This window comes from Erinaceus europaeus, chromosome 22 (assembly GCF_950295315.1).
Source record: "Erinaceus europaeus chromosome 22, mEriEur2.1, whole genome shotgun sequence".
In the NCBI taxonomy this organism is placed as follows: domain Eukaryota; kingdom Metazoa; phylum Chordata; class Mammalia; order Eulipotyphla; family Erinaceidae; genus Erinaceus; species Erinaceus europaeus.
This window is the reverse complement of record NC_080183.1, coordinates 13536982-13562107: the sequence shown is the minus strand read 5'-3', so window position 1 is coordinate 13562107 and position 25126 is coordinate 13536982. Positions and strand designations below refer to the sequence as shown.

Here is a 25126-nt window from a genome sequence, read left to right as displayed (position 1 = left end):
GTTATGCATCTACAAACTATTGTATTTACTGTCGAATGTAAGACATTAATCCCTTTCTTCTTCTAGCGTTTGCCCTTTTTCCGTAGCCAGTCAACAGCATCAGGTTGAGCCTGATGTAAAGTTTCGAGACCTCCTTTGAATCTGGAGAGGTGGCAGTCGTTGACTATGTGGGTCATAGTCTGTCTGTAGCCGCAGGGGCAGTTCGGGTCGTCTCTGGCTCCCCAGCGATGGAGCATAGCGGCGCACCGGCCATGGCCTGTTCGATAGCGATTGACGAGGGCCCGATCATAACGTGCCAGGTCAAAGCCGGGTTGACACTTGCAGGGGTCTGTGATGAGGTGTTTGTTCTTTACCTCAGCTGACTGCCAACTCTGTTTCCAAGAGACTGGAACAGAGAAGTTCAGTGTAGGCGTAGGGGACCAGATTGGGTGACGAGACGTCAAGCATCGGACAGGGTGGGCGAAGATCTCCGCGTAGATGGGCAGGTCCGGTCGAGCGCAGACGTGGGAAATGAACTTAGATGATGCCGCATCCCGACGAATATCTGGCGGGGCGACGTTGCTGAGAACTGGCAGCCATGGAACCGGGGTAGAACGGATGGTTCCAGAAATGATCCTCATGGAGGAATATAATTTGGAATCGACCAAGTGGACATGGGGGCTACAGAACCATCCTGGGCCCAGTATTCTGCAGTGGAGTAGCAGAATCCCTCAGTAAAGGGAAAGAAGCACACCACACCCAGTCCAAGTTTCACCATGTTTCCTCCTCTTTGTTGTTAAGTCCCACATCTAAGTGAGATCATTCCGTATTTGCCAGTCCCTGTTCAGGCGCCACTATGCCAGGCTGGCTTCGCGGGCGGGAGAGAGAGACGACCATGGACTCGTGGCTGAGTGGTACACAGTTCAGTCTTTATTCATGTGGAACGCAGCGCAATCTAAGCTATCTCTAATCACAATCCTGTCCTTATGTGTCTTGAGATGGAAGTGTCAGGTCCTAAGAGGATGTAGTAGGATAGGGGGTAGGGAACAGGAAAAAGCGTGCAAAAGAGTGAGGATTAAACCAATGCCCTGGAGGCAGGGCGGTGCTTCGTTAACAGTGGTTATGTAAACAGAATACAGTGTTAAGCAGGGGAGATTAAACCAGTGAAAGAGAAGGGGTCTTAGAAGCAGACCAACATGTATTGGTCTTTCTCTTTCTGCCTTGTCTCGCTCAGCATGATGCCTTCAAGTTCTGACCATGCTATTGCAAAGGAGTTGACCTCATCCTTTTTGATAGCTGTACCACAACTTCCTTAGACATTCATCTGTGGTTAAGCATCTGAGTTGCTTCCAAGTCTGGGCTATTACAAACTGTGCTGCTGTGAACATTAATATGCATACGTCTTTTCAGATAGGTGATTTTGTTTTCCCTAGCTAAATTCCTTGGAGAGGGATTGCTGCGTTGTAGAGTAGATCTTTTTTTTTTTAGAGTTATGATGGATCTCCAAACTGTTTTCCATAGGAGGTGGACCAACTTACATTTCTACCAGCCAATTGGGAGAGCCTGTTTCCTCACAGCCCCTCTCCCAGGTGGTGTTTCTGTCTTTCAAATGGGCATCATCCATCTACATGTAAACTGGTGTCTCATGGTTTTTATTTGCATTTCCTTGATCATCAGTGACGTTGAGCAGTTATTCATATGTCTGTTGGCATATGTCTGTTGGCCCTTTGGATCTCTTCTTTGGGGAAATTCTTCCCCTGTATTCCACCACGTTTTTTTCAATATTATTAGTAGTATTATTGAGTTTGGTGAAGTTCATTGTGAATCATGATTATCAGCCCTGTGTCTGATGATAGGACACATAAGACCTCTGTGCTATGGCGGTGATTCCTTTTGCTGTATAGAAGCTCTTCAATGTGATGTAGTCTCATTAGCCTATTTTTGCTTTCTTTGCAACTGGATTCAGATCAGTGAAGATGTTGCAAAACCTTAAATGGAAGCGAATTCTACCTATGTTTTCTTCTGAGTATTTGATGGTTTCTAGTCTGATTTATTAATATTTGATCCATGTGAAGTTACCCTTTGCATATGAGGAAATTTGATGGTCCACTTTCATTCTTCTACATGTTTCAGCCCCATTTCCCCAACACCATTTATTAAAAGAAAAAAAAAAAGGCTCTCTGTTTTCCATTTGATGTCTTGTACCAGAAGCCAGTAAATCAGTAACTGCTTCCTGTGCTTGAGGTGTTTCAACCCCTCGGGGTGAGAGGTAAACCACCAAAAAAATTGAAAAGATTCTCACGGCTGTTTCTCATGGACCTCTGAAGACGCTTATTATTTTCTTCACACCCTTAATTTCGGGTATAAAAACAAACACAGTGCTACTCAGTGGTCTCCTGTTTGAAGAGAATTGTTTTCTCGCATATCTTTTTACAATTCCATCAAATGCTTTAAGGAGTGGGAAGTGGGAGTGGCGAGTGGGACATGGCTATGTACAAACTCCCCCAGATTGAGAGACTCAGGCGTTTTTATAATGAACATTAAAATTTTCATGTTCTGTCTTCTCTTATTGATAGTCCATTGGCAGGGCTTTTTGTCCTCTCAGGATTGCAGAGCAGAAAACCAGCCAGCAAGATGCAGTAGCGTCAGTTTAACTTGTGGTTCACATGCATTCTTAAGGACCGTTTTCCATATATTACTAACCACCACCCCCCAATACACTCAGAGGTCAAGTCAGTATTTAAACAGACATGCTAAATGGAAAGGAGTGCCCAGGCATTTATTCGTGGTCAGTCTGACAGAACAGCAATGCTCCAAATCATCTCAGAGTGTCAGGATCCCGGAAAATCAGCAGCAAGCATTGATTTTCTTTGCCCACTTTATTTTAGCAATTGGACTCCCATTGCATAAAAACTCAGGAAAGAGGGTCTTCGGTGCTTCAGTCAGTCTCCTTGGTGCTGTTCAGTGTGAACTGCTCACATCTAGGGTACTATTTTGATTCTGTCTGACCATGTCCTTAATTCAATTATGGACCCCTAAGAAGGTTACCTTGGGCCTTTACTGAGTGTAGTGAAGTGCTATGAATCAGAGTCTAATAAAGCTTCAGGTGCCCACTTTTGAATATAGCATGCTATAGGAAAAGAGGGAATTACCTTGTGGGTGAATTGATGCTTAGTAACCACCAGACCTTCAGCTGGAGAGATTATCTCTAGCTCTCTTCCCCGGGTGGGCGCTCAGTAATCACACCGGTCTCTGAATGATGGGAGACAGAGGCAGTCGAGTACTTGGTGTGATGCTGGGTGAAAAAAATTCCACCAGCCAACACTGACTTTGAAGAAGGAAGAATATTTAAAAAGGGGAGTTGGGGGGGCCGGGTGGTGGCACACCTGGTTGAGCGCACATGTTACAGTGTGCAAGGACCCAGGCTCGAGCCCCTGGCCCCCACCTGCAGGGGAAACCTTCACAACTGGTGAAGCAGGGCTGCAGGTGTCTCTCTGTCTCTCTCCCTCTCTATCACCCCCTTCCCTCTCAATTTCTGGCTGTGTCTATCCAAATAAATAAATAAATTTTAAAAAAGGGCGGGGGGAGTTTGGCGGTAGTGCAGTGGGTTAAGTGTGCGAAGTGCAAGGACCTACATAAGAAACCCAGTTTGAGCCTCAGGCTTCCCACCTGCAGGGGTGTCACTTCATGGGTGGTGAAGCAGGTCTGCAGGTGTCTGTCTTTCTATCCCCCGCTCTGTCTCCCTTCCTCTCTCCATTTCTCTCTGTTCTATCCAACAACAACAACAGCAATGACAACAATAATAATGACAACAACAAAGGCAAAAAAATGGGAGAAAATGGCCTCCCAGAGTAGTGGATTCATAGTGCAGGCACTGAGCCCCAGTAATAACCCTGGAGGCAAAAAAAATATTTTCCACTTTTCCACATAACAATTCAGCCCCCACTACGTCCTTTGCCTTCGTGTTCCAGGATCAGAACCCCCCACCCCATACACCCCAGAGACCTTTACTTTGGTGCAGTACACCAATGCAGCACCAAATCTTACACATACACACAATTCCACCCCTCTAGGGCTAATTTAAGGAAGAGTGAGAGAAACTTAGTGAAATAGAGTGGGAATCAATGAAGAAAATGAGGTAAATGAAGAAAAAGTAATAAAAATTAAGTTAGATCAATGTATCTATTATCATTAACAGAATCTTAGTGCATTTTTTGTTAAGCAAGGGAGGTATTTTTTTCTATAGTATGACATTTTTACAATTTTTTATTTATAAAAAGGACACATTGACAAAACCATGAGAGGGGTACAACTTCGCACAATTCCCACCATCAGATCTCCGTATCCCATCCCTCCCCTGATAGCTTTCCTTTTCTTTAACCCTCTGGGAGCATGGACCCAAGGTCACTGTGGGATGCAGAAGGTGGAAGGTCTGGCTTCTGTAATTGCTTCCCCGCTGAACATGGGTGTTGACAGTTCGATCCATACTCCCAGCCTGCCTCTCTCTTTCCCTAGTGGGGAAGGGCTCTGGGGAAGAGAAGCTCCAGGAAATATTGGTGAGGTTGTCTGTCCAGGGAAGTCTGGTCACATCCTGTTAGCATCTGGAACCTGGTGGCTGAAAAAAGAGTTAACATACAAAGCCAAACAAATTGTTGAACAATCATGGACCTAAAGGCTGGAATAGTGCAGATGAAGTGTTGGGGGGATCCTCCATTTTGTTGGTATCTAGTAGGCATATTTTAGTTATATTTCAAAGGGTCTGTAGTTATACTAGTGTTTTTGGTTGTTTTTGTTTGTTTGTTTATTTGTTTTTGCCTAAGCCTGAAATCTGATATGCAGGTGGCTCCAAGTTATTGTCTGGGGAGATGGTGTCATGGCTGGGAAAATGACCAAAAAGCTGGATCAGGGAAGAGAGTAGCTCCCTAATATGGGAAAGGGGTATAAATATTGTTGACTGTAAACCCCATCCATTTGATGTGATCTGGGACCCACATCAAAACAGCTTAGGAGCCTGTGTGACCTCTGCATCCCTGTAGATCTGAGCTCATTCTGTGGTCATGAGTAGCAACATTCCAAGCTGCCCCAGTATTGACCCATCTTCCTCAGGTGCAGCATAGAGTATGTTGTCCAGCCTCCCTTCTCTACCATTGTTGATCCAAGTTGAGGGCAAGGTCCAATGGGGGCCCACAGAGGGGTCTATTTTGTTGTTCCTGACAGAAATGACTGGTAACAGTGGAGAGAGGGGTTTCTTCGAGGTCTAGGCCCATCAAGTCTATTTGGGAATCTCAGGATTCCCCAATTAGGGCCCCAAGTATGACATTTTTTTAAGATAAAGAAATATTCTATATTTTTATTAGTTCTGTGGAAACAACTCATGAAATTTTTGTACTAATAGTGCTGTTTTACTCTCTATATTATATATATATTTTGATATGTGTGTGTATGTGTGGAGTTCTGGTACTTAGAGAAGACAGCATTCTTTTTAAATAAGGTTGTAGAGTATGCTAATCTTTTCTTTAATGGCCATCTGTTCTTTGAGAAATGATACAATTAGCATATTTCAGCTTCCTTCCCCTTTTCTTCACTTCTACCCTTCAATTTTAGCCAATTTGAGTCTTCTTGATTATTATAGTTGTAGAATTAGATGCTCTTCTTGAGTTATTTGATTTGTCATGAATTTTATTTATTTAAATGATAGCCGTTGACTTCCTGCTATTAACCATTCAAGACTCCCCGCTGTCTTGTTATTATAGTTTCCTCATGTTACTCCTGGAGGCTGACATTTGTCTTCTAATAGTGTCCCCAGAAAGACTCATGGGATTTTTTTTACTTGAGTCTTATTCATTCAAGGTATTTTTATAGCTAAGGAGTTATGAACTTTATATAATATCCTTTGACTATATTTTCATGAATTGATAAGTCAGTCAACAATTTTACAGGTGTGAGTGTTCTTGTAGATGCTGTCATCATTCAAGTATTAATCTGTTCACATGGATGCTAGAGGTATTTCCGGACTTTGAAGTTTATACATTTTCATATTCACTATTCAGGGTCAATTTCCCAGGCATCACTATAATGTTCAGCATGCAGATTAAAAGCTACATTGACTTCAGTAAAAAAAGAAAATAAATCTTGAATTAGAGCCCCATGCTATTTCCCCATATATGTATTTCTCTCTGTAGACTTTTGTGTGTGTTGAATGTTGATTTGCCTGTCTTCTGTATCACTTCCTTCGCCATTTGTTTTTTACTCTTTCATTTGTTTTAAAATATTTATTTATTTTGGATAGAGACATGGAGAAATTGAGGGGGGTAGAGACAAGGTTTGAGGCACACACACACACACACACATACACACACACACACACACACACACACACACACACACACACACACCCGCAACATTGTTTTGCTGATGGTGAAGCTCCCCACCCTGCAGGTCCGGGACTGGGGCCTTTATTTAACCCCTGTCCGTGCACACTAAGGTGTGTGTGGTCAACCACGTCCCTTATTCTTTCATTTGTTTGTAAATTTATTTCTGTCCTCTCTGCCCCTAGGTTTTCATCAGTGTTTCCTTTTAACTGAGCTGTGTTATCCATTTTATTTGTATCACTTTAATAATTTGACTTTTGCTCCACATCTTTCTTGAGATCTCATAGTTTTTGTCTCATCTCTTTCACTTCCATCAACATTTATTTCTTGAGGATTTTGATCTCTACTTTGTGCGATATTTGTAAGAGGAAATAGTACTTCAGTGTTTCAGATTCCTGGAAAATGCTTGCTCACACTTTTCAGTTGATTTATGGATTTAATGTCGATCTGTTTGATAATGGTTTCTAGCAGTCTTGTTTTCTTTAATGAAGACTATTTTGTTAACCCAGGTATTTTTTCTAATTTCAGATAAACTTTTGTTCTATTCTCTTAAAGAGACTTTGTGGCACCTTGATGGGAATCACATTCATTTATAATGCTTTCATCCTGAAATCATACTAGATCTATCCAAGGCTTTCTCTGCATCTACTGAAATGGTCATGTAGTTTTTGGATTCCCTTGTGCTTTATACTATGTGGGCTTAACCCATTGCACTACCACCTGGTGGTCCCCTATTATTTCACTTCTGCTTCATCTGTTTTCTTTATTCATCTTTTGACTTGATTTTTTAAAAAATATTTTTAAGCATCATGACCTTGTGCATGTGTGAGTGCTGGGTATCCTAGCTTATATTCTCATTTTTTTTAAAAAAGTCATATATATATATATATATATATATATATATATATATATAGAGAGAGAGAGAGAGAGAGAGAATACAGATAGAGGAAGAGATACCACAAGTCTCCTTTTTAAAAATATTTATTTATTTATTTATTCCCTTTTGGCGTCCATGTTGTAGTCATTATTGTTGTTATTGATGTCATCATTGTTGGATAGGACAGAGAGAAATGGAGAGAGGAGGGGAAGACAGAGGGGGAGAGAAAGACACCTGCAGACCTGCTTTCTCTGAAATCTAATAGTATCCAGGGGTTCTTTTATTGTTAATTGTCAAATACTGGTACAATTATCATTTTCAAATATGATACCTAAGTGGCTTTTGAGAGGATGTCAAATTATCAATGGTATCAATATACAACCAACTCACCCTAAAAATGGACACTCCCATTCTTAAGTGAGTTAATGTAGCTCGCATATTCTTTGGAATATATGCTTTTGGGACTTGCTTATGTAAGAAAGAAGTCACCATCATGGCAAATCTGCTAACGTTCCACACCAACTCTCTTTCAATCCTTCATCCTCTTTTGTGCTAAATTTGGAAGCAAGTTCATAGACAGCTGGTTACAACGAAGACAACTTCAAGACCACTTCGGAGTTCTAGGCACCGGTCCTCCTTACACTCCTGGCCCAAGAGTCACAAGTGACAGGCACTTATAAAGTCAGCCTATTTGGACAGATTCTCTCTAGTTGTAGATTTCACGCATCCAGTTTGCTGTTCAGGAGACTGGATTCTGACTGCCAGTACCGATGCCTCCTTGGTGTGTCATTGTCACATTCACTTCCAATCAAACATACAAAGCATTTGGTCTCATTTAACCCAGCTCCTTTCCCCAAAGAACAACTCAGAAAGTGATTTCTGGGGGGTCGAGCTGTAGCACAGCAGGTTAAGCGCACGTGGCTTAAAGCTCAAGGACCGGCATAAGGATCCCGTTTCTAGCCCCCAGCTCCCCACCTGCAGGGGAGTCGCTAACAGGTGGTGAAGCAGGTCTGCAGGTGTCTGTCTTTCTCTCCTCCTCTCTGTCTTCCCCTCCTCTCTCTATTTCTCTCTGTCTTATCCAACAATGACGGCATCAAAAACAACAATAATAACTACAACAATAAAACAACAAGGGCAACAAAAGGGAAAATAAATAAATTGATATTTAAAAAAATATTTTTTAAAAAAGTGATTTCTATAGACAGCAAGACTGTGGCTCATCTTCCTTTAGTTTGTGAGTGTTGTCCACCATGGCAATTTGTAAATGGGGAAAATGTTTAAAGCCAAACTAGATTCAGTGCATAATATTTCAAATGACTGGATGCTGTCTGTTTGTTGTGATTTTGTGCTTTTTCTTTTTCTCTAGCTCAGCTGGTTACTTTAAGGAAATAATATCCTCATACTGGGGGGTGTGCAGTAGCGCAGCAGGTTAAGTGCACATGGCGCAAAGCATAAGGACCTGCTTAAGGATTCTGGTTCAAGCCCCCTTGCAGGTGGGGAGCCGGGAGCTCAAGCCAGGGGCTCGAACCTGGATCCTTAAGCTGGTCCTTGTGCTTTGCGCCACGTGCGCTTAACCCGCTGCGCTAACCCCAGCCCCCAAGATGGTCACTTTTCTGACCCGAGTATTCTCTCTGCACACCTAATGGACTAATGGACATGCAGGACTAATGGACTAATGGACATGCATTCCTCTATCAACCCCCTTCCCCAATGTGTACCACCACCATTTCTTACCTACATTGTATATCTTTCAAGATAATCAAGAAAGACATTTGGATTCATAAGCAGTACAGAGGAAAAGACATTATGATGGACTAAAGCTGTTTCCTTCTGAAATCCACACATTGATTCTGTAACTTCCCAGTGTGATGGCCTCGGAAGTTGAGACTATGGGGAGGTAATTTTGGAAAGCGGGGATTTGTGAAAGCTCTTGTGAGTGAGGCTAGTGTCTATAAAAGAACAGACTTGAGGCCATCTTTTCCCCTTTGTTGCCCTTGTTGTTTATCACTGTTGCTATTATTGTTGTTGTTATTATTGATTTCATTGTTGTTGGTGGATAGGACAGAGAGAAATGGAGAGAGGAGGGGAAGACCGAGGAGGAGAGAAAGATAGACACCTGCAGACATGCTTCACCACTTGTGAAGCAATCCCCCTGCAGGTGGGGATCCAGGGGCTGGAACTGAGATACTTATTCCTCTCTGTCATATGGAAACACAACAGGAAGCTGCCATCTGCAAACCAGGAAGAGGATCTTCCCCACACACAGTCTGACTGTGCATTGGTCTTAGAACTCCTAGCTTGCTTGCTTTTTTAAAGAATATATTTTTTAAGAAAATTGTGTTATTGTCATTTATTTGATAGAGACAGCCAGAAAACAAGAAGCAAGGGGGCGACAGAGAGGCGGTGAAAAAGATAGACACCTGCAGATATGCTTCACCGCTTGTGAAGCGATCCCTCTGCTGGTGGAGACTAAGGGCTCAAACCCAGGTCCTTGTGTATCGTAACATGTCTGTGTGCAAACGAGTGTGCCACCCATCACCCAGGCCTGAACGTCACCCAGGTTTCAGAACTGTAGAAAATGGTTTTTTTTTTGGGGCGGGGGCAGTGGTAGCGCACTGGGTTAAGCACACAGGGTGGGTTAAGCACAAGGGCCTTCTTAAGGATGGGGGTTGGAGCCCCCGCTCCCCACCTGCGGGGGGGGGGGTCACTTCACAAGCAGTCTGCAGGTATCTGTCTCCTTGTCTCTCTCTTCCCTTCATCTCTTGATTTCTCTCTGTCCTCTCCAACAACAACAACAACAACAGCTATGACAACAATAACAACAACAAGGGCAACAAAATGGGAAAATGGCCTCCAGCAGCAGTGCAGGCACCGAGCCCCAGTTATAACTCTGGAGGCAAGAAAACAAACAAACAAAAACAGTTTTTCTGGTTTTTTGGATCATCCACTCGATGTTAATTTGTTGTAGGCATTCAAGCATATAGTTTCATTTCTACTGAGAAATGAAACTTGAATTTCAAGTCAGTGTACTCCTATGACCTTGAAAAATTCACTGACCCATTTGAAGTTTTTGTCCGTTTCATATTCTCCTTTGATTCTGATAATTTTTAGAAGTCCGCACCAACTTTAAATTGCTATGATTATACTTATCACAGTGAACTATCATCATAATCTTTAAGGCTTAATAGTCTGAATAATGAAAACCTTGGTTTTTAAGTAACTGCCTATCATTCATAATTATTTCCCAAATGTAGTGATTCTGGATAGATAATTTAACATTCTTGGTTTGGAGAGCTCCCCCCCTTAGAAAAACAGAAAAAATATCTATGGTGTTAGAAATTTTAAATCTTTATTTCAAAGCTATATAATCTTTTATTGTCATTTGTAGATAGTGTGTCTTAGGAGGGTTGTATTATTTGCAGGAACAATTCAAGACTATTCACATAAAGATATCGATTGGTTAGTCCAATAAAAGTTGTCTGTATATTTTCCTGTTAAAATGACACATAAGGGGAATCGGGCAGTAGTGTAGTGGGTTAAGTGCACATGGCATAAAGCACAAGGACCAGCGTAAGGATCCCGGTTTGAGCCCCCGGCTCCCCACCTGCAGGGGAGTCGCTTCACAGGTGGTAAAGCAGGTCTGTAGGTGTCGGTCTTTCTCTCCCCCTCTCTGTCTTCCCCTCCTCTCTCCATTTCTTTCTGTCCTATCCAACATCAGTAACTACAACAATAAAAACAAGGGTAAGAAAAGGGAAAATAAGTAAATAAATATCTTTTTAAAATGACACAAAGGCCACATTCATATTTTGCTAATTGGAAAAAAAAAAACAGCTAGCTCCATATAATAACACTGCACTCCATATAATAACACTACCATACTAACCAGGGGGATAAAAGAAAGCCAAAATGGTATGGTAAAACACAAAAGAAAAATGATTTTTTTCAATTCCCAAATGCGCCATTGCTGTGAGCTACTGCCACCAGAAATCAGGGGCTATTGGGTCAGATACTATATCCAAGTGTAACTAAATCTTCACTGTGTTCTGGGAGTGATGGGCCTAAATGCAGAATATGATCTTCCTCTCTGTGACCAAAACAATTAAGTGGGAAATCTTGCCCAGAGACTTAGACAAGAAGGATTCTTTTCTCGGGCCATGGGATCTAGAGTGGCCCTTCCTATAGGACTTGAACCAGAAGAACCTAAGTTCAAAAAGATCTTCACTGGTGGTCAGAGGTAGGTAGCATAATGGTTGTGCAAAGAGACTCTCGTGCCTGAGGTTCTGAAGTCCCAGGTTCAATCCTCTGCACCTCAACAAACCAGAGCTTATCAATGCTCTGGTTAAATAATTAATTAACTCATTAGTTAATTGAAAAGTTCAAAAAGATATCTTCACTGGTGACAGTATCTCCCCTTTCTACATCATATCCTTAGTGCTTAACATTCTGCACATGCCATATGACCACAGGGCCTGTGTAAGCCGACTACTGGGGTGATCCCTTTTGAAAATACACCAGATCCATCATCTGTGACTCTCATGCCCAAGAACTTCCTTCTGCAAAACAGTGAAGTACAACAAGGCCCTCACCAAGAAGACCTAAACTACAGCAGCCCAGCCTCTAAGACAGATCTCCTTACCCCAGCGAGTTCTGACTGGAAACAAGGGTTCAAGGAAACTCAGCTCAGATCTGACTTTCTCGGTTGTAGTTATAAGGTCAGAGGATAAAGTACAGCTATTTAGTGTCTGGTATCTCCCACTGATTTATACCTTTTAAATATTTAGCTAGAATATGCCTGGATGCCCCTCTCCCTATATAAGAGAATACTGTTATTAACTCAACAATAACAGCACAAGTAGGCACAGTCCTGGAAGTGAGAATTGGCGTGGACCTTTCATGAAAGCTTTAGGTTAAAAAAAAAAAGCTAGGACTCTCTTGTCTGAGCCCTGTCGATGTTAAGGTTGGGTTCTTGTTTTGCTGTTATTGTAACCTCTGCCTTTAACTTGTGGCACTAGGAGAAGCAAACGCCAGAGATCCAACTCTCAAAGTATTGGGGGCATTAGCCCTGCCAGGAGGAAGGCCCTTTGTCTCTTTAAATCCCATGACCTGAGTCCTGGCCTTTTTTTTTCTTTAAAAAAAGCTTTCATTAAATATCCACGCCAATGCTCACTTCTGGGATTGTGCCTATTTGTGCTGTTATTGTTGAGTTAAGAACAGTTTGCTCTTACATACAAAGAGAAAATAAAATGCCCTAGTATATCTTAAGCTCTAATAAGTCAAGGATAGGCCTGGCTAAGGAGAAATAGATTTAGGAAACCAAGGCTCTTTGGCTTTCAACATTAGCTGTCATCCTACTGGCTTTGCTGATGGTCACAAAAGATCTTTTCAACTTGAAGCTCTACTACAACATTTCTAAATTCCAAAAGGAGCCAGAAAATTTGGAAAAGATTTATGTATTTATTGTATGGGCATATTTATGAGAGGGAGATGGAGAGAAGGAGGGAGGAAGAGAGGAAAGGAGGAGATAGAGAGATAAGAGCACCATTCTGCTCTGACATACACGGTGCTGGGGATTGAAAGAGGAGTCTCTGGCATGCAAAGCCTACACCCTACCCACTGAACCTCAGGCATCTGACACAAAAAATTCTCTTAAAATCATACACTACCAATCCACTGCCCTTGGTCTCAATGCTTTGGCTAAGCTTCCTGAAGGAGTCTAGTGCACATGACTATGGGAAACATCATCATGAATAGCTTCAGAATAACTAATGGCTGACTTGTAAGTTCTGAGATGAACAGAAGCTCTGTTGCCAACAGCTGAAGCGTTGGTACAAGCCAGCCTTAGAGCAGTGTGCCCTCAATTTACACAACTGGGTCACGGACTTAGCAGAAGAGAATGGCCATCTACATAGAGAACAAGGGCCAGAGATCCCTCAGGAGGCCTCACCACCTTCAGAGATTGTCTCAGAAGCTGGGAGAGATCGAGCTGAAAGGCTATTTACCTAACACTGGAGTTGAAAGAAGCCCAGGACTCCAGGGAGGGACAAAGTAACCTCTTCTGTGTCATCTGTACATATGTATTACTGATATTTTCTTTTTCTTTTTTTAAAATTGCCTTTACTTATATATTTTTTGATAGAGACAGCCAGAAATCGAGAAGGAAGGGGGTGATAGAGTGGGAGAGGGATAGAGAGACGCCTGCAGCCCTGCTTCACCACTTGGAAAGCTTCCCCGCCCCCACAGGTGGGGCCCGGGAGTTCGAACCTGGTTTCCTTGTGCGCTCAACCAGGTCCGCCACCAACCAGCCCCCTTCACTAATATTTTCTTGACCACCTACAGACTGTGAGGATGTTTGAGCATGGTGATGGGTAGAGTCAATAAGAGAAGAAGAGAAGATGCCCACTGTTTTCCTAAGCAACTCTACCTCTAATGTAGGGGAGAGCAGTGTGTTCATATAAGTAGTAAGTTATCAGGGTATGAAAAATGCAGAGGTAGATTACACATTGCAATGAATAGTGAATGGGAGAAGAAAATAAACTGTGGTGCTGATGGGGCAGGTTGCTACCAATTTATTGCATCTTGTTGGATCAGATGTTTATTTTCCCTCAGGAATTATCTACTGAAATGTCTTAGAAGTAAAAATGTGAATTATGTAACACACACATATACAGTTAGAAACTGATATATAATCTCTACTTTTTTAATATATGAACCAATGTAGTATTTTCCTCTTAAGAGTTTATTTGTAGTTATGCTTTTTGGTTTTGTTTGTTTGTTTGTTTGTTTTGTTTTGTTTTTGCCTCCAGGTTTATTGCTGGGGCTCTGTGACTACACTATGAGTCCACTGCTCCTGGAGGCCATTTTTTTTCCCATTTTAATGGATAGGACAGAGATAAATTGAGAGAGGAGGCAGAGATAGAGAGGGAGAGAGAAAGGTAGACATGTGCAGACTGGCTTGTGAAGCTTCCCCTCCCCAGGTGGAGAGCTGGATACTCCAACTGGGATCTTTGCACCAGTACTTGTGTACTTAACTGGGTGCTCCACTGCCCAGGCCCTATTTATGCTCCTTCCTTTTTATTTTAGACATGTAATTTTAACCATAAGTTGATGATTTCTCAGCTGTTAAGGAAAGAGTAATTTTCTTAACATCATAAACCTGATTATGAATTCCATTAACCTTGCTGATGAGACAGACAGATTTCCAGACAACGAAATTCCCAGGTAATTATTGTACTTCCACAAATACAATTATTTTGATCAGAGGACACACTTTGAGATAATTCAGCAGCAATGAAAGTGACGCATGAGAAAGTGTGCCCTTTCCCCCTCCCCACCCCACCCCCAAACATCAACTTCTTAAAGTTTTTGCAATAAGCTAGTTAGAAAGCAGTGTATTTAGAAATGACACGGTGCCTGTCATTTGTAAGCAACCCTCCATCTGTCAGGTAAAGTGATTAAACCTGCATCCATCATTCAGCATAATTAATCAGCAAGACACAGCCACCCATGTTCAAGAGCTGATTAATCTCAGGCTCAGGTACATACATCTCGGGCTTCAAGTTCATATGAAAAATGCATCCATCAGTGTTGCCGTATGCAGGGCCGTGGCCTCCTGCGATTACAGAGCAGGTGAGTGTTCTTTAACGAAGTGTGGGCAGACGTCTGTTTTTCCCTATCTGGAAACAAGAAAGTACAGAGTTCTTCAAAGACCGTTAGCCATACAACAAAAGTGCAGGAAAATAGGCCCCTTGGTTATTTATTTATTTTAGCTATATTTCTTCAGTATTGCCTCATCTTGTCTACTTCATGAAGTAGACTTGTGGTAATCAATAACTCAAATTTTTCAGACCTGCCCAGTCACAGGAAAACTACTTACTGGACCTCTAACATGTCCTAAGGGACATAGCAGTGATCCCACCAGCGCTTTGCTACTGAGAATAGTCTGAGGTTCAGAGGTCAACGGGAAGGGAGTTGGCTGTCCCCTGGGACTTCGTCATCACCAGTCTGTGTTTCCACTTGAGAGGATGCAGAGCTCTTTTTAGAGCTGGCTAACACAATGTCTGCCTTTGCTTTTGGCACCAGAGTTATTACTGGGCTCAGTGTCGACAGAACTGTTCTTCTCCTGATGGCCATTTTTTTTTTCTTTCTTTCCTCTAGACTGAGGGCTAGAGACAGATAGAGAGGGAAAGGGAGAGGAAGTGGAAGAGGAGGGAGGAGAAACACTGCAGAACCACTCCACTGCAGGTGCTCCCATATGGTGGCCTAATGCTCAAACCCAAAACCCAGAACCCAGAACCCAGGCCCTTGTGCATGGTAACATAGGTGATCTCCTGGGTGAACCTCCTGCCAGGCCCTCAACACAATGTCTTAACAAAGTTTCCATACCTGAGATAACTTATTTTTAAAATTTTTAAAAATATTTATTTATTTATTTCCTTTTGTTGCCCTTGTTTTATTGTTGTAGTTACTGATGTCATTCGTCGTTGTTAGATAGGACAGAGAGAAATGGAGAGAGGAGGCAAAGACAGAGGGGGAGAGAAAGAGAGACACCTGCAGACCTGCTGCACCGCTTGTGAAGCGACTCCCCTGCAGGTGGGGAGCCAAGGGCTCCAACCGGGATCCTTATGCCGGTCCCCTTTATGCGGCTCTTACGCTTTGCACCACCTGTGCTTAACCCACGGTGCTACCGCCTAACTCCCTTGAGATAACTTTAAAAGTCTCTGTAAAATGTTTAATATTTGGGGGGGGGGCAGCAGCGCAGCAGGTTAAGTGCACATGGCAAGAAGGAGAAGGACCAGCATAAGGATCCTGGTTCCAGACCAGGCTCCCCACCTGCAGGGGAGTCGCTTCACAGGCAGTGAAGCAGGTCTGCAGGTGTCTGTCTTTCTCTCCCACTCTGTCTTCCCCTCCTCTCTACATTTCTCTATTCTCTATTGAACAACAGTGACAGCAATGGCAACAACAATAAGAACAACAACAACAATAAACAACAAGGGCAACAAAAAGGATGAAAATAGCCTCCAGGAGCAGTGGATTCCTGGTGCAGGCACCGAGCCCCAGTAGTAACACTGGAGGCAATAAATCAATCAATAATTAAAATAGAAAAGAATGCTTAATATTTCTCATATAAAATCTGAATATTATGTTTTGATAGTGGAGGAATCCATAACAGTTACATGGTTCAGTTCAGCTCTTTCACAGATGAGTAAGGATCAGAGGGGAATTTACTTACTTTGTCCAGCTTTTCCCTGTTCTCAAAGGTAAATTAGAATCTAACGACTACACAGTAGAGATATATTTGGAATGTGGGAATAAAATGTTGATAACTTTTATGAACTTACAGTAAGACTCTTTCACACATGAAAATACAACATGTCTTAAACAGACCTGCTGAAAATCTTACAGATGTGTACAGATGTGTATGCTTTTATGTTTCAGGAGAGCAAGCTAACTCTATATACTTCAAATATACTAAAAATATTAAACTGTAAAATTTTAGAGCGTGACCTAAAAAGGTCTAAAATGTAGCAATTAATGGGACGAGTTAAAAATATGTGGAACATCAGCCAGGTATCCGAGTTATAGTATTCAGTGGGAAATGAGGGAGCCCTGGGGAAAAAGATTATGAGAAGCAAGTCTCCATCCAGGTGCGAGGCAAGTGCTGGCTCAGACCGTGAACACTTTACTCTGTACTTTGAGTCATTAAAGCCCATATGCTGGGGGTCAGGCGGTAGCGCACCTGGTTAAGCCTGGGGGTGAAGCAAGTCTTTCTCTTCCCCTCTCTGTCTTCCTTCCCTCTCTCAGCTTCTCTCTGTCCTATCCAACAAAAATGGGGGAAAAAATGGCCTCCAGGAGCAGTGGATTTGTGTGCAGCCACTGAGCCCCAGTGATAACCCTGGAGGCAAGAAAACAAGACAAAAACAGCAACAACAACAAAAACCACTATAATGCCAACTGTGGATAGGCGTATGAAAGGGGATCGTGCTTGCCTTTAACACACTGGCTCATGTCCTGTGTGTGCAGTGATGAAGCTACTACATGAACATCTTCATTGGATAGAGACAGAGAAATTGAGAGGGGCAGGGATGATAGAAAAGGAAACAGAGAGGCACCCACATCTCTGCTTCACCATTTGTGAAGCTTCCCCCTGCAGTGGGGAGCAGGGGCTTGGACCCAGGTCCTTGCACACTGTAGTGTGTGTGCTCTTAACTAGGTGTGCCACTGTCTGGTCCTGGGAATCGTAGTGATTTTTGATCAGTCCAGGAAAAAAGTGGAAATGGAGGTGACTATGATGCCTCAAACCCATCACTCTCCCTCCCATGGAATCGGCAAACATTATTAAAGCTGGTCAAACTGTAGCTTACGATGGCAAGGCTCATGAAGTCTTGAAAAGTGGCAAATTTAGCTGATTGCAACACAGGCATCCAAGAACTGATGGCAGAAAATGAGAAAGAATAGTCGGGGTAGGCAGCATAATGATTATGCAAAGAGACCCTCATGACTGAGGCTCCAAAGCCTCAGGTTCAATTCCCTGCATCCACCATGTAGACACAGGAGACAGGTCCTGCAGAAGCAGGAGTGGAGGTGATGGCATGGGTAGGTTCTTCCACTTGTAACTGATCCCCCAGGGAGCAATTCATGTTGACTAGAAGAACTTTGCTTTAGAGGCAGATTTGAATTTAAATGCTATGGTGCCCCGTGTCTTGAGCTGGAGGATAATGGTTATTAAAATGAAGCCATTTTCACACCTGAGAATGTCAGAAACTGGAGCACATCCAGGAGGCCCAGTCAGGAGAATCAGGGAGAGACAAAGAAAGAGAGAGAGGAAGGGAGATCCTTTGTTCGTGTGTTGCTCATGAAGAAAGCGACCGGCTGTTTGCTTTCTGTAGTCAGGCACAGAAGGTGTGTGGAGGAAGTCTCATTTGTCCTAGAAAGTTTAGATCTGCTCCTTGTTTGGCTTGTTTGTGCCAAGTATCCATTGTCCTAGCAGAAGCGTTTAGAAGTCCTGTGTCCTGGGGAGTCAGGTGGTAGCACAGCGGGTTAAGTGCAGGCGGTGCGAAGTGCAAGGACCAGCGTAAAGATCCAGGTTTGAGCCCCTGGCTCCCCACCTACTGGGGGGGGGACTTGCTTCACAGACTTGCTTCACAGGTCTGCTGGTGTCTGTCTTTCTCTCCCCCTCTCTGTCTTCTCCTCCTCTCTCCATTTCTCTCTGTCCTATCCAACAACAATGACATCAATAACAATAACTACAATAACAATTAAAAAAGGGCAACAAAAGAGAAAATAAATAAATAAATATAATAAAATAAAATAAAAAAGAAGTCCTATATCTTTATCTTTGTCACTTCATTTATTTATTTATTTATGGTTGTTTTCCCAAACGTTTCCAAAGGACTTCTTATTTTAAAATTTCTTCCTTGATTTCCTCTTTGACCCAGAAGTTGTTAAGAAGTGTACTGTTGAGCTTCCACATTTTGGGACTGTTACTAATCTTTTGTTGATTGTTAAGTGTTAGTTTCATTCCACTGTGGTCTGAGAATGTGGTCTTGGGATGAAGTCAGTGCTCTTGAATTGGCTGATGCTGTCTTTGTGGCCTAACATATGGTCCATCCTTGAGAATGACCCATGTGGATTTGAGTCGAATGTGTATTCCAGTTTCTTGGGATGAATGACTCTGAAAATGTCCAGTAGTTCTAGTGTATCTATCTCTTCATTTAGCTCCCTCATGTCTTTATTGATTTTTTGCCTGGATGATCTGTCAAGTTGAGAGAGTGGGGTGTCACTTCATTTTTTCCTTTCATATTTATCTCATTAGCAGTGAGTGGTATTCCACCTAAAATGCAAAGTTCTATTTTTTTCAGTTTAATTTTCATTATTATATTTATTTATTTATTTATTGGATAGAGACAGCCAGAAATTGAGAGGGAATGGGGAGACAGAGAGACAGAGAGACATCCGCAACATTGCTTCACTAGTCGTAAAGCTTTCCCCCTGCAGTTGGGGACCGGGCCCTTGCACACTGTGACATGTGCTCAGCCAGGTGCCCCACCACCAGGCCCCAAAACCAAAGGTCCTTGAGAAATATTGAAATTGCACCCATGAGCTTATATGGTCCTATGGGATTAAGAAGTAATACAAGATTCAAAACATTAACACCTTTCATTATTTTTATTTTTTATGGGATAGAGACAGTGAGAAATAAAGATGGAAGGGGGAGAGAGGAAGGAAAGAAGAGAGAGGGAGAGAGAGAGACCAGCAGCACAGCTTCACTACTCATGAAGCTTTCCCCCTGCTGGTGGGGACTGGTGGCTTGAACCCTGGTCCTTGCGCTTTATAATAGGTGTGCTCAATCAGGTCAGCCACCACTTGACCCCCCATCATGATTATTATGCAAACAGATTTACATTTCTGAGGAACCAAAGGACCCAAATTTAATCCGTAGCACCACAAAAAGCCAACACTGAACAGTATGCTAATAAAATAATAATAATAATAATATGCTAATAAAAAGACAACCCCCCACATTTTACATCTCTCTATGCTAAGAAAACACAGTAAGCATTTTATCTCATTAGATGGATTTTTTTTTTTCTGTCTACATGTAGGCAGTCCAGGAACACTACGCTCTTTCATCTCAACACTTTCTCTTCAGCATATGATTCTGGAAAACCCCAGTTTGCATTGCTGGAAAAGTGCAACCCAGAAGTTTTACATATCACTTCTGGTTTTGCTTAGTGGAGACAGAGGGGGGTTGGGCATTAGCCCAGCGGGTTAAGCACACGTGGTACCAAGCACAGGGACCTGTACAAGGATCCTGGTTCAAGCCCCCGGCTCCCCGTTTGCAGTGGGGTATTATCTCACGAGCGGTGAAGCAGGTCTGCAGGTGTCTGTCTTTCTCTCCCCCTGTCAGTCTTCCCTCCCTCTATCCATTTCTCTCTGTCCTGTCCTATAAAACAGTTGAAACAAATGGCCTCCAGGAGCAGTGGATTCTTAGTGCAGACACCGACTCCCAGTGATAACCCTGGAGACAAACAAAAAAAAGAGACAGAAATTGAGAAGGGAGGGAGGGAGAAAGAGACACACCTACAGCGCAGATTCCCTGTGAAACCTCACCCCTGCAGGTGGGGACCAGGGGCTCGAACCCAGGCCCTCGGACCTGGCAGCATGTGTGCTCAAACAGCTGCACCACCCTCTAGCTCTGCCCTTGTATCTATCAGTTATTTATCAGACCTCATAACACAGAATCATATATAGACATAAAGAAGGCCAGAGAATGTAGTTTTATTTCAGGTGGCCACACACAGTTTCAGATTTTATAACTGTATATACTCTAAAAGCTATATGCCTCTCAGGCATCAACTAAAAGTACCATACAATTTTCTTTAAGTTTTAGGTTTACATAAAGAAAACTCAAGGGTTTTTTTTTTGTTTTGTTTTGTTTTGTTTTGACATCATAATAGTGATTTAAGACATGAATGAAACACTTTCTCAAAGTTCTTCACTTCAGGGGATAATCGATCATTTGATAAAGAGAAAGGAGGCATAGCTGCACTAAGGACGATAGTTACAGGAAGACAAAATGATGCTCATTTATTTTTTAAAGGCGGGCAGAACAAAGACTCTTCTGAGTGATAGTCTTACTCCTTCACTTTTAAACAAAACTTTTTTCATAAAAAGCTATTTTATGTTTTACCTGGGAGGGCATCTGCTTTGTCATGCATGCCCCCCAGGTTCAAGCCTGGTTCCCCACAAACTGTGGGCAGCTTCAGGACTTCAATGCCTCCATCCCTCTCTCTCTCTGTCTCTGTCTATTTCTCTGTATCTGGGCAATTCCACCTGGATTGCTAAAGCCCCCAGAAATGACAACACAAATAACATATTATTCACATAACAGAGTGAGTGAGATTAAGACTATAGACAAGAATTTTTTATTTCTTTATTGGGGGATTAATAGTTTACAGTAAAATACAGTCATTTGTATATGCATGATATTTCTGCTTTCCACATAACAATTCAACCCCCACTAGATCCTCCTCTGCCATTGTGTTCCAGGACCTAAGCTTGACCCCCCCCCCAAAGTCTTTTACTCTAGTGCAATATATCAACTCCAGTCAAAGCTCTGCTTAGTGTTATCTCTTCTGTTCTTGTTTTTTTAAACTTCCGTCTATGAGTGAGATCATCTGTATTTATCCTTCTGCTTCTGACGGTCTTTATCTGCATTTCTCTGACAATCAATGACAAGGAGCATTTTCTTATGTTGTTGGCCTTTTGGATCTCTTCTGTTATGAATATTCTGTTCATATCCTCTCCCCATTTTTGGATAGGGCCATTTGCTTTTTTGTTGCTGAGTTGGTGAACTCCTTTTATATTTTGTTATTAGCCTCTGTAGACAAGAATTTTAAGGTAATACTGCTTATAAAAAGGAATCTAGCAGTCTAACCTGACATTGATAGACTCTTCTGTATGGGCTTCAGTGAACAAAATATATGAGCATTTGCAGGGAATGATTTCATATTTGACTTGAGTGAGGAAAGTGTGTAGATCACCAGCAGGTGGCACACCCCGTGACTGACACTGACACACACACACACACACACACACACACACACACACACACACACACACACACACACACACACACACACACACACACACACACACACACACACACACACACACACCCGGAGGTCCTGGGTTTGGGTCTTGGGCCGCCACATAGGAGCATCTGAAGGGATGAGGCTTCATTTGTGGTGTAGCAGTGTTGTGGCTTCTCCCATTTTCGGTCTCTCTCTCTTTTTTCTCTATATCTCTTGCCTTCTGTTTAGAGGAAATACAAGAAATCAGTGGATACCAGGAGCAGGAGAGTTGTCCAGGCACTGACTCCCAAGGAGAACCCTGGTGGGAAGAAAGAAAGAGAGAAAGAAGGAAAGAAAGAAAGCAAGCAAGCAAGAAAGAAAGAAAGAAGAAAGAGAGAGAGAGAGAAAGAGAGAAAGAAAGAAGGAAAAAGAAAGGAAGGAAGGAAGAATGAAAGGAAGAAAGAAAGAAAGAAATGCTGTGTGCTGTTGAGTAGCTATTTAAATGAACCGTACTCAGGTGGTCCTTAGAAAATCATAAGAATGGGGGGCTGGGTGCTAACACAGTGGGCTAATTAAGCTCACATGGCACGAAGCGCAGGGACCAGCGTAAGGATCCAGGTTCAAGCTCCTGGCTCCCCACCTGCAGGCGAGTCGCTTCACAAGCGGTGAAGCAGGTCTGCAGGTGTCTGTCTTTCTCTCCACCTCTCTGTCTTTCCCCCTCTCTCCATTTCTCTCTGTCCTATCCAGCAACAATGACATCAATAACAACAATAATAACCACAACAAAGATAAAACAACAAGGACAACAAAAATAGGGAGGAAATGGCCTCCAGAAGTATTGGAGTCATAGTGCAGGCACTGAGCCCCAGCAATAACCCTGGTGGAAAAAAAAGAAAAGAAAAGAAAAAGGAAATAAGAAGAATGAAAATAAAAACCTTAGCCCATGATGACCTTGAAAAGTAGAAGCTCCAGATTCATAATTTTTTTTAATCAACATTTTAGAAATCACTAGAAGGAACAGGATGAATCGGAAAGTCTTCAGAAAGTTTCGTCCTCCTCAGAGAATCATAATCTCTTTGCCTGTGTGGCCATTTCCCGACCTTGGTTTTATCTGTAGTCTTTCTCTGACCTAGTCAGAGATCACTAATTGAGGAAAGCCTTCTCCCTAAGGCATGTGAAAGCACATAGCCCAAAGTGACAGTTATGTAATAGCACAGCTGTCAGAGGTGACTGCTGTTGTGGCCATCAAGAAGCTGACCAAAAATATGAAATGAAATGTCTGGGGAGCTCAGTGTCCATAAGGGCTCTTGACATGTGACGATATATTTCCAAAGAGCTAGACAGTCACAGCAAATAGCAGGGTGAGGACATACCTGGGCAAGGTAGATGTTACCATCCTCAATACATCACTTTTTTAAAGCAACTTATGAAATCTATGGAAGTCTTTTAAAAGCACTAGATAACTGAATGTGTGTCCAGCTGAGTAAAATGTGGGAAATGTAATGGTTTGCTTTAGTTTACTTGAAAAATATTTACAAGTTGTTTCAATAGCTGACTGAAGAGTAACTTTAGTGGGTGCACCACAGGGAGAATAAAGACTTTTCAGAATTCATTGAGAAAACTCCAGAACAGTGACAAGTAGTCACAACAAACTCTTGAAGGTGGAAAAATCGGATCTCCAGTTTCTACATTACGCGATTTTAAGTGTCAGATTCCAGCAGGGAATTAAGACCTACAAGAAGACAAAAAGGGGAGTCAGGCGGTAGCACAGCAGGTTAAGCACACATGGCGCAAAGTGCAAGGACCTGCCTAAGGATCCCGGTTTGAGCCCCCGGCTCCCCACCTGCAGGGGAGTCGCTTCACAGGCGGTGAAGCAGGTCTGCAGGTGTCTATCTTTCTGTCCCCCTCTCTGTCTTCCCCTCCTCTCTCCATTTCTCTCTGCCCTATCCAACAACAACATCAATAATAATTACAACAATAAAGCAACAAGTGCAACAAAAAGGAAATAACTAAATAAATATTAAAAATTATTTTTGAAAAAAAAGAAGATAAAAAGTATTGTACAGAGGCCAGGTGGTGGCTGGCGCACCTGGTTAAGCGCAAGGACCTGGGTTCAAGACCCTGCAGGGGAAAAACTTCACAAGTGGTGAAGCAGAGCTGCAGGTGTCTCTCTGTCTCTTCCCCTTTCTCTACGTCCTCCTCCCCCCTCAATTTCTCTCTGTCTCTATCCACCTTGCTGTCCTCACTGTCCAGGTGCTGTGATTAGATGTAGCTGTCTGTGACATTAACAGCATATGGATGAAATTGTTATGAAGCACAAGTTTTATATAATTACTATAACATGGAGTTGGCATCAATCCTAATAAGAATTAAGGTATTAGTTATAGTTTTTATGGGAATTACAATATAGTAAATGAAATAAAAAAGAGAATTAAAATGTATACTAGAATGTCTCCCACACCTGCAAGGGAAGAGTGATTGTGGTTCAGGACTTGGCACAGTGTTAGAGCTACGGACTTAAGCAAGTGTGAGATCCCAAGCTGAATCCCAGATACCAAGAATATGCCAGGATGCTGTACTAACCATCACCTTTCCTGTCTATAGCTTGTAAAATAAATAAGATAAATCTCCCCAATACAAGAAAACAGTAATGGGTGAATAAAGATCAAAAAGAAAACAATAGCAAAATGTCAGAGATGATAAAACTTTACCCTAATAAACATTACTTAAAATATAGTCGGAAATTTAAAAAAACGTATTAAAACAAAAGGCAGAGATTTGAGACATGTGTTAAAACCAATAGGAGTAATGCTTGGCCAGCATTAAAATGTAAATTTTAGATTCAAAAACATAAAGAGATTAAATATAAAGGGTATATACTATGAAAATGTTAAATACAAGAGAACAAAATTGGACACACTAGTAAGTCAGATAAAAATGACTTTAAGGATAATTTATCAATGGCAATAAAGAATGACGTTTTAATGGCAAAAGAAGGGATGCATAAGTAAGAGACAGATTCATAGGACTCTGTTATTGCAGCCTGAGAGCATATGATGCAAAACTGCCAAAACAGAAGTGGAAATTATCCCACAAAAAATAACTCTAGAAGGCAGTAGTCCATTTTCAAAGATGGTTACAATAACCCGGAAATAAATCATGTAAACATGCTCATAAGCTCACTAGTTCTAACAGTCAAGAAACACACCATTCTGCAACAGACTACACATTCTCATGTTTATATGGAAAATCCCCCAAGGTGGACCACATAATATGCCATAAAAGGAGCTAGAATAGAATTAAAGGGATTAAAAACATAGAAAAAA

General features: G+C 42.2%; 1 long non-coding RNA gene across 1 annotated transcript in view; it reads left to right on the top strand.

Annotated features, from left to right (window-relative positions):
• The window catches only part of LOC132535404 (uncharacterized), a 106374-nt gene that overhangs the window by 36872 nt on the left and 44376 nt on the right, over nucleotides 1-25126 (top strand). The gene's annotated exons all lie outside the window — the stretch shown is intronic.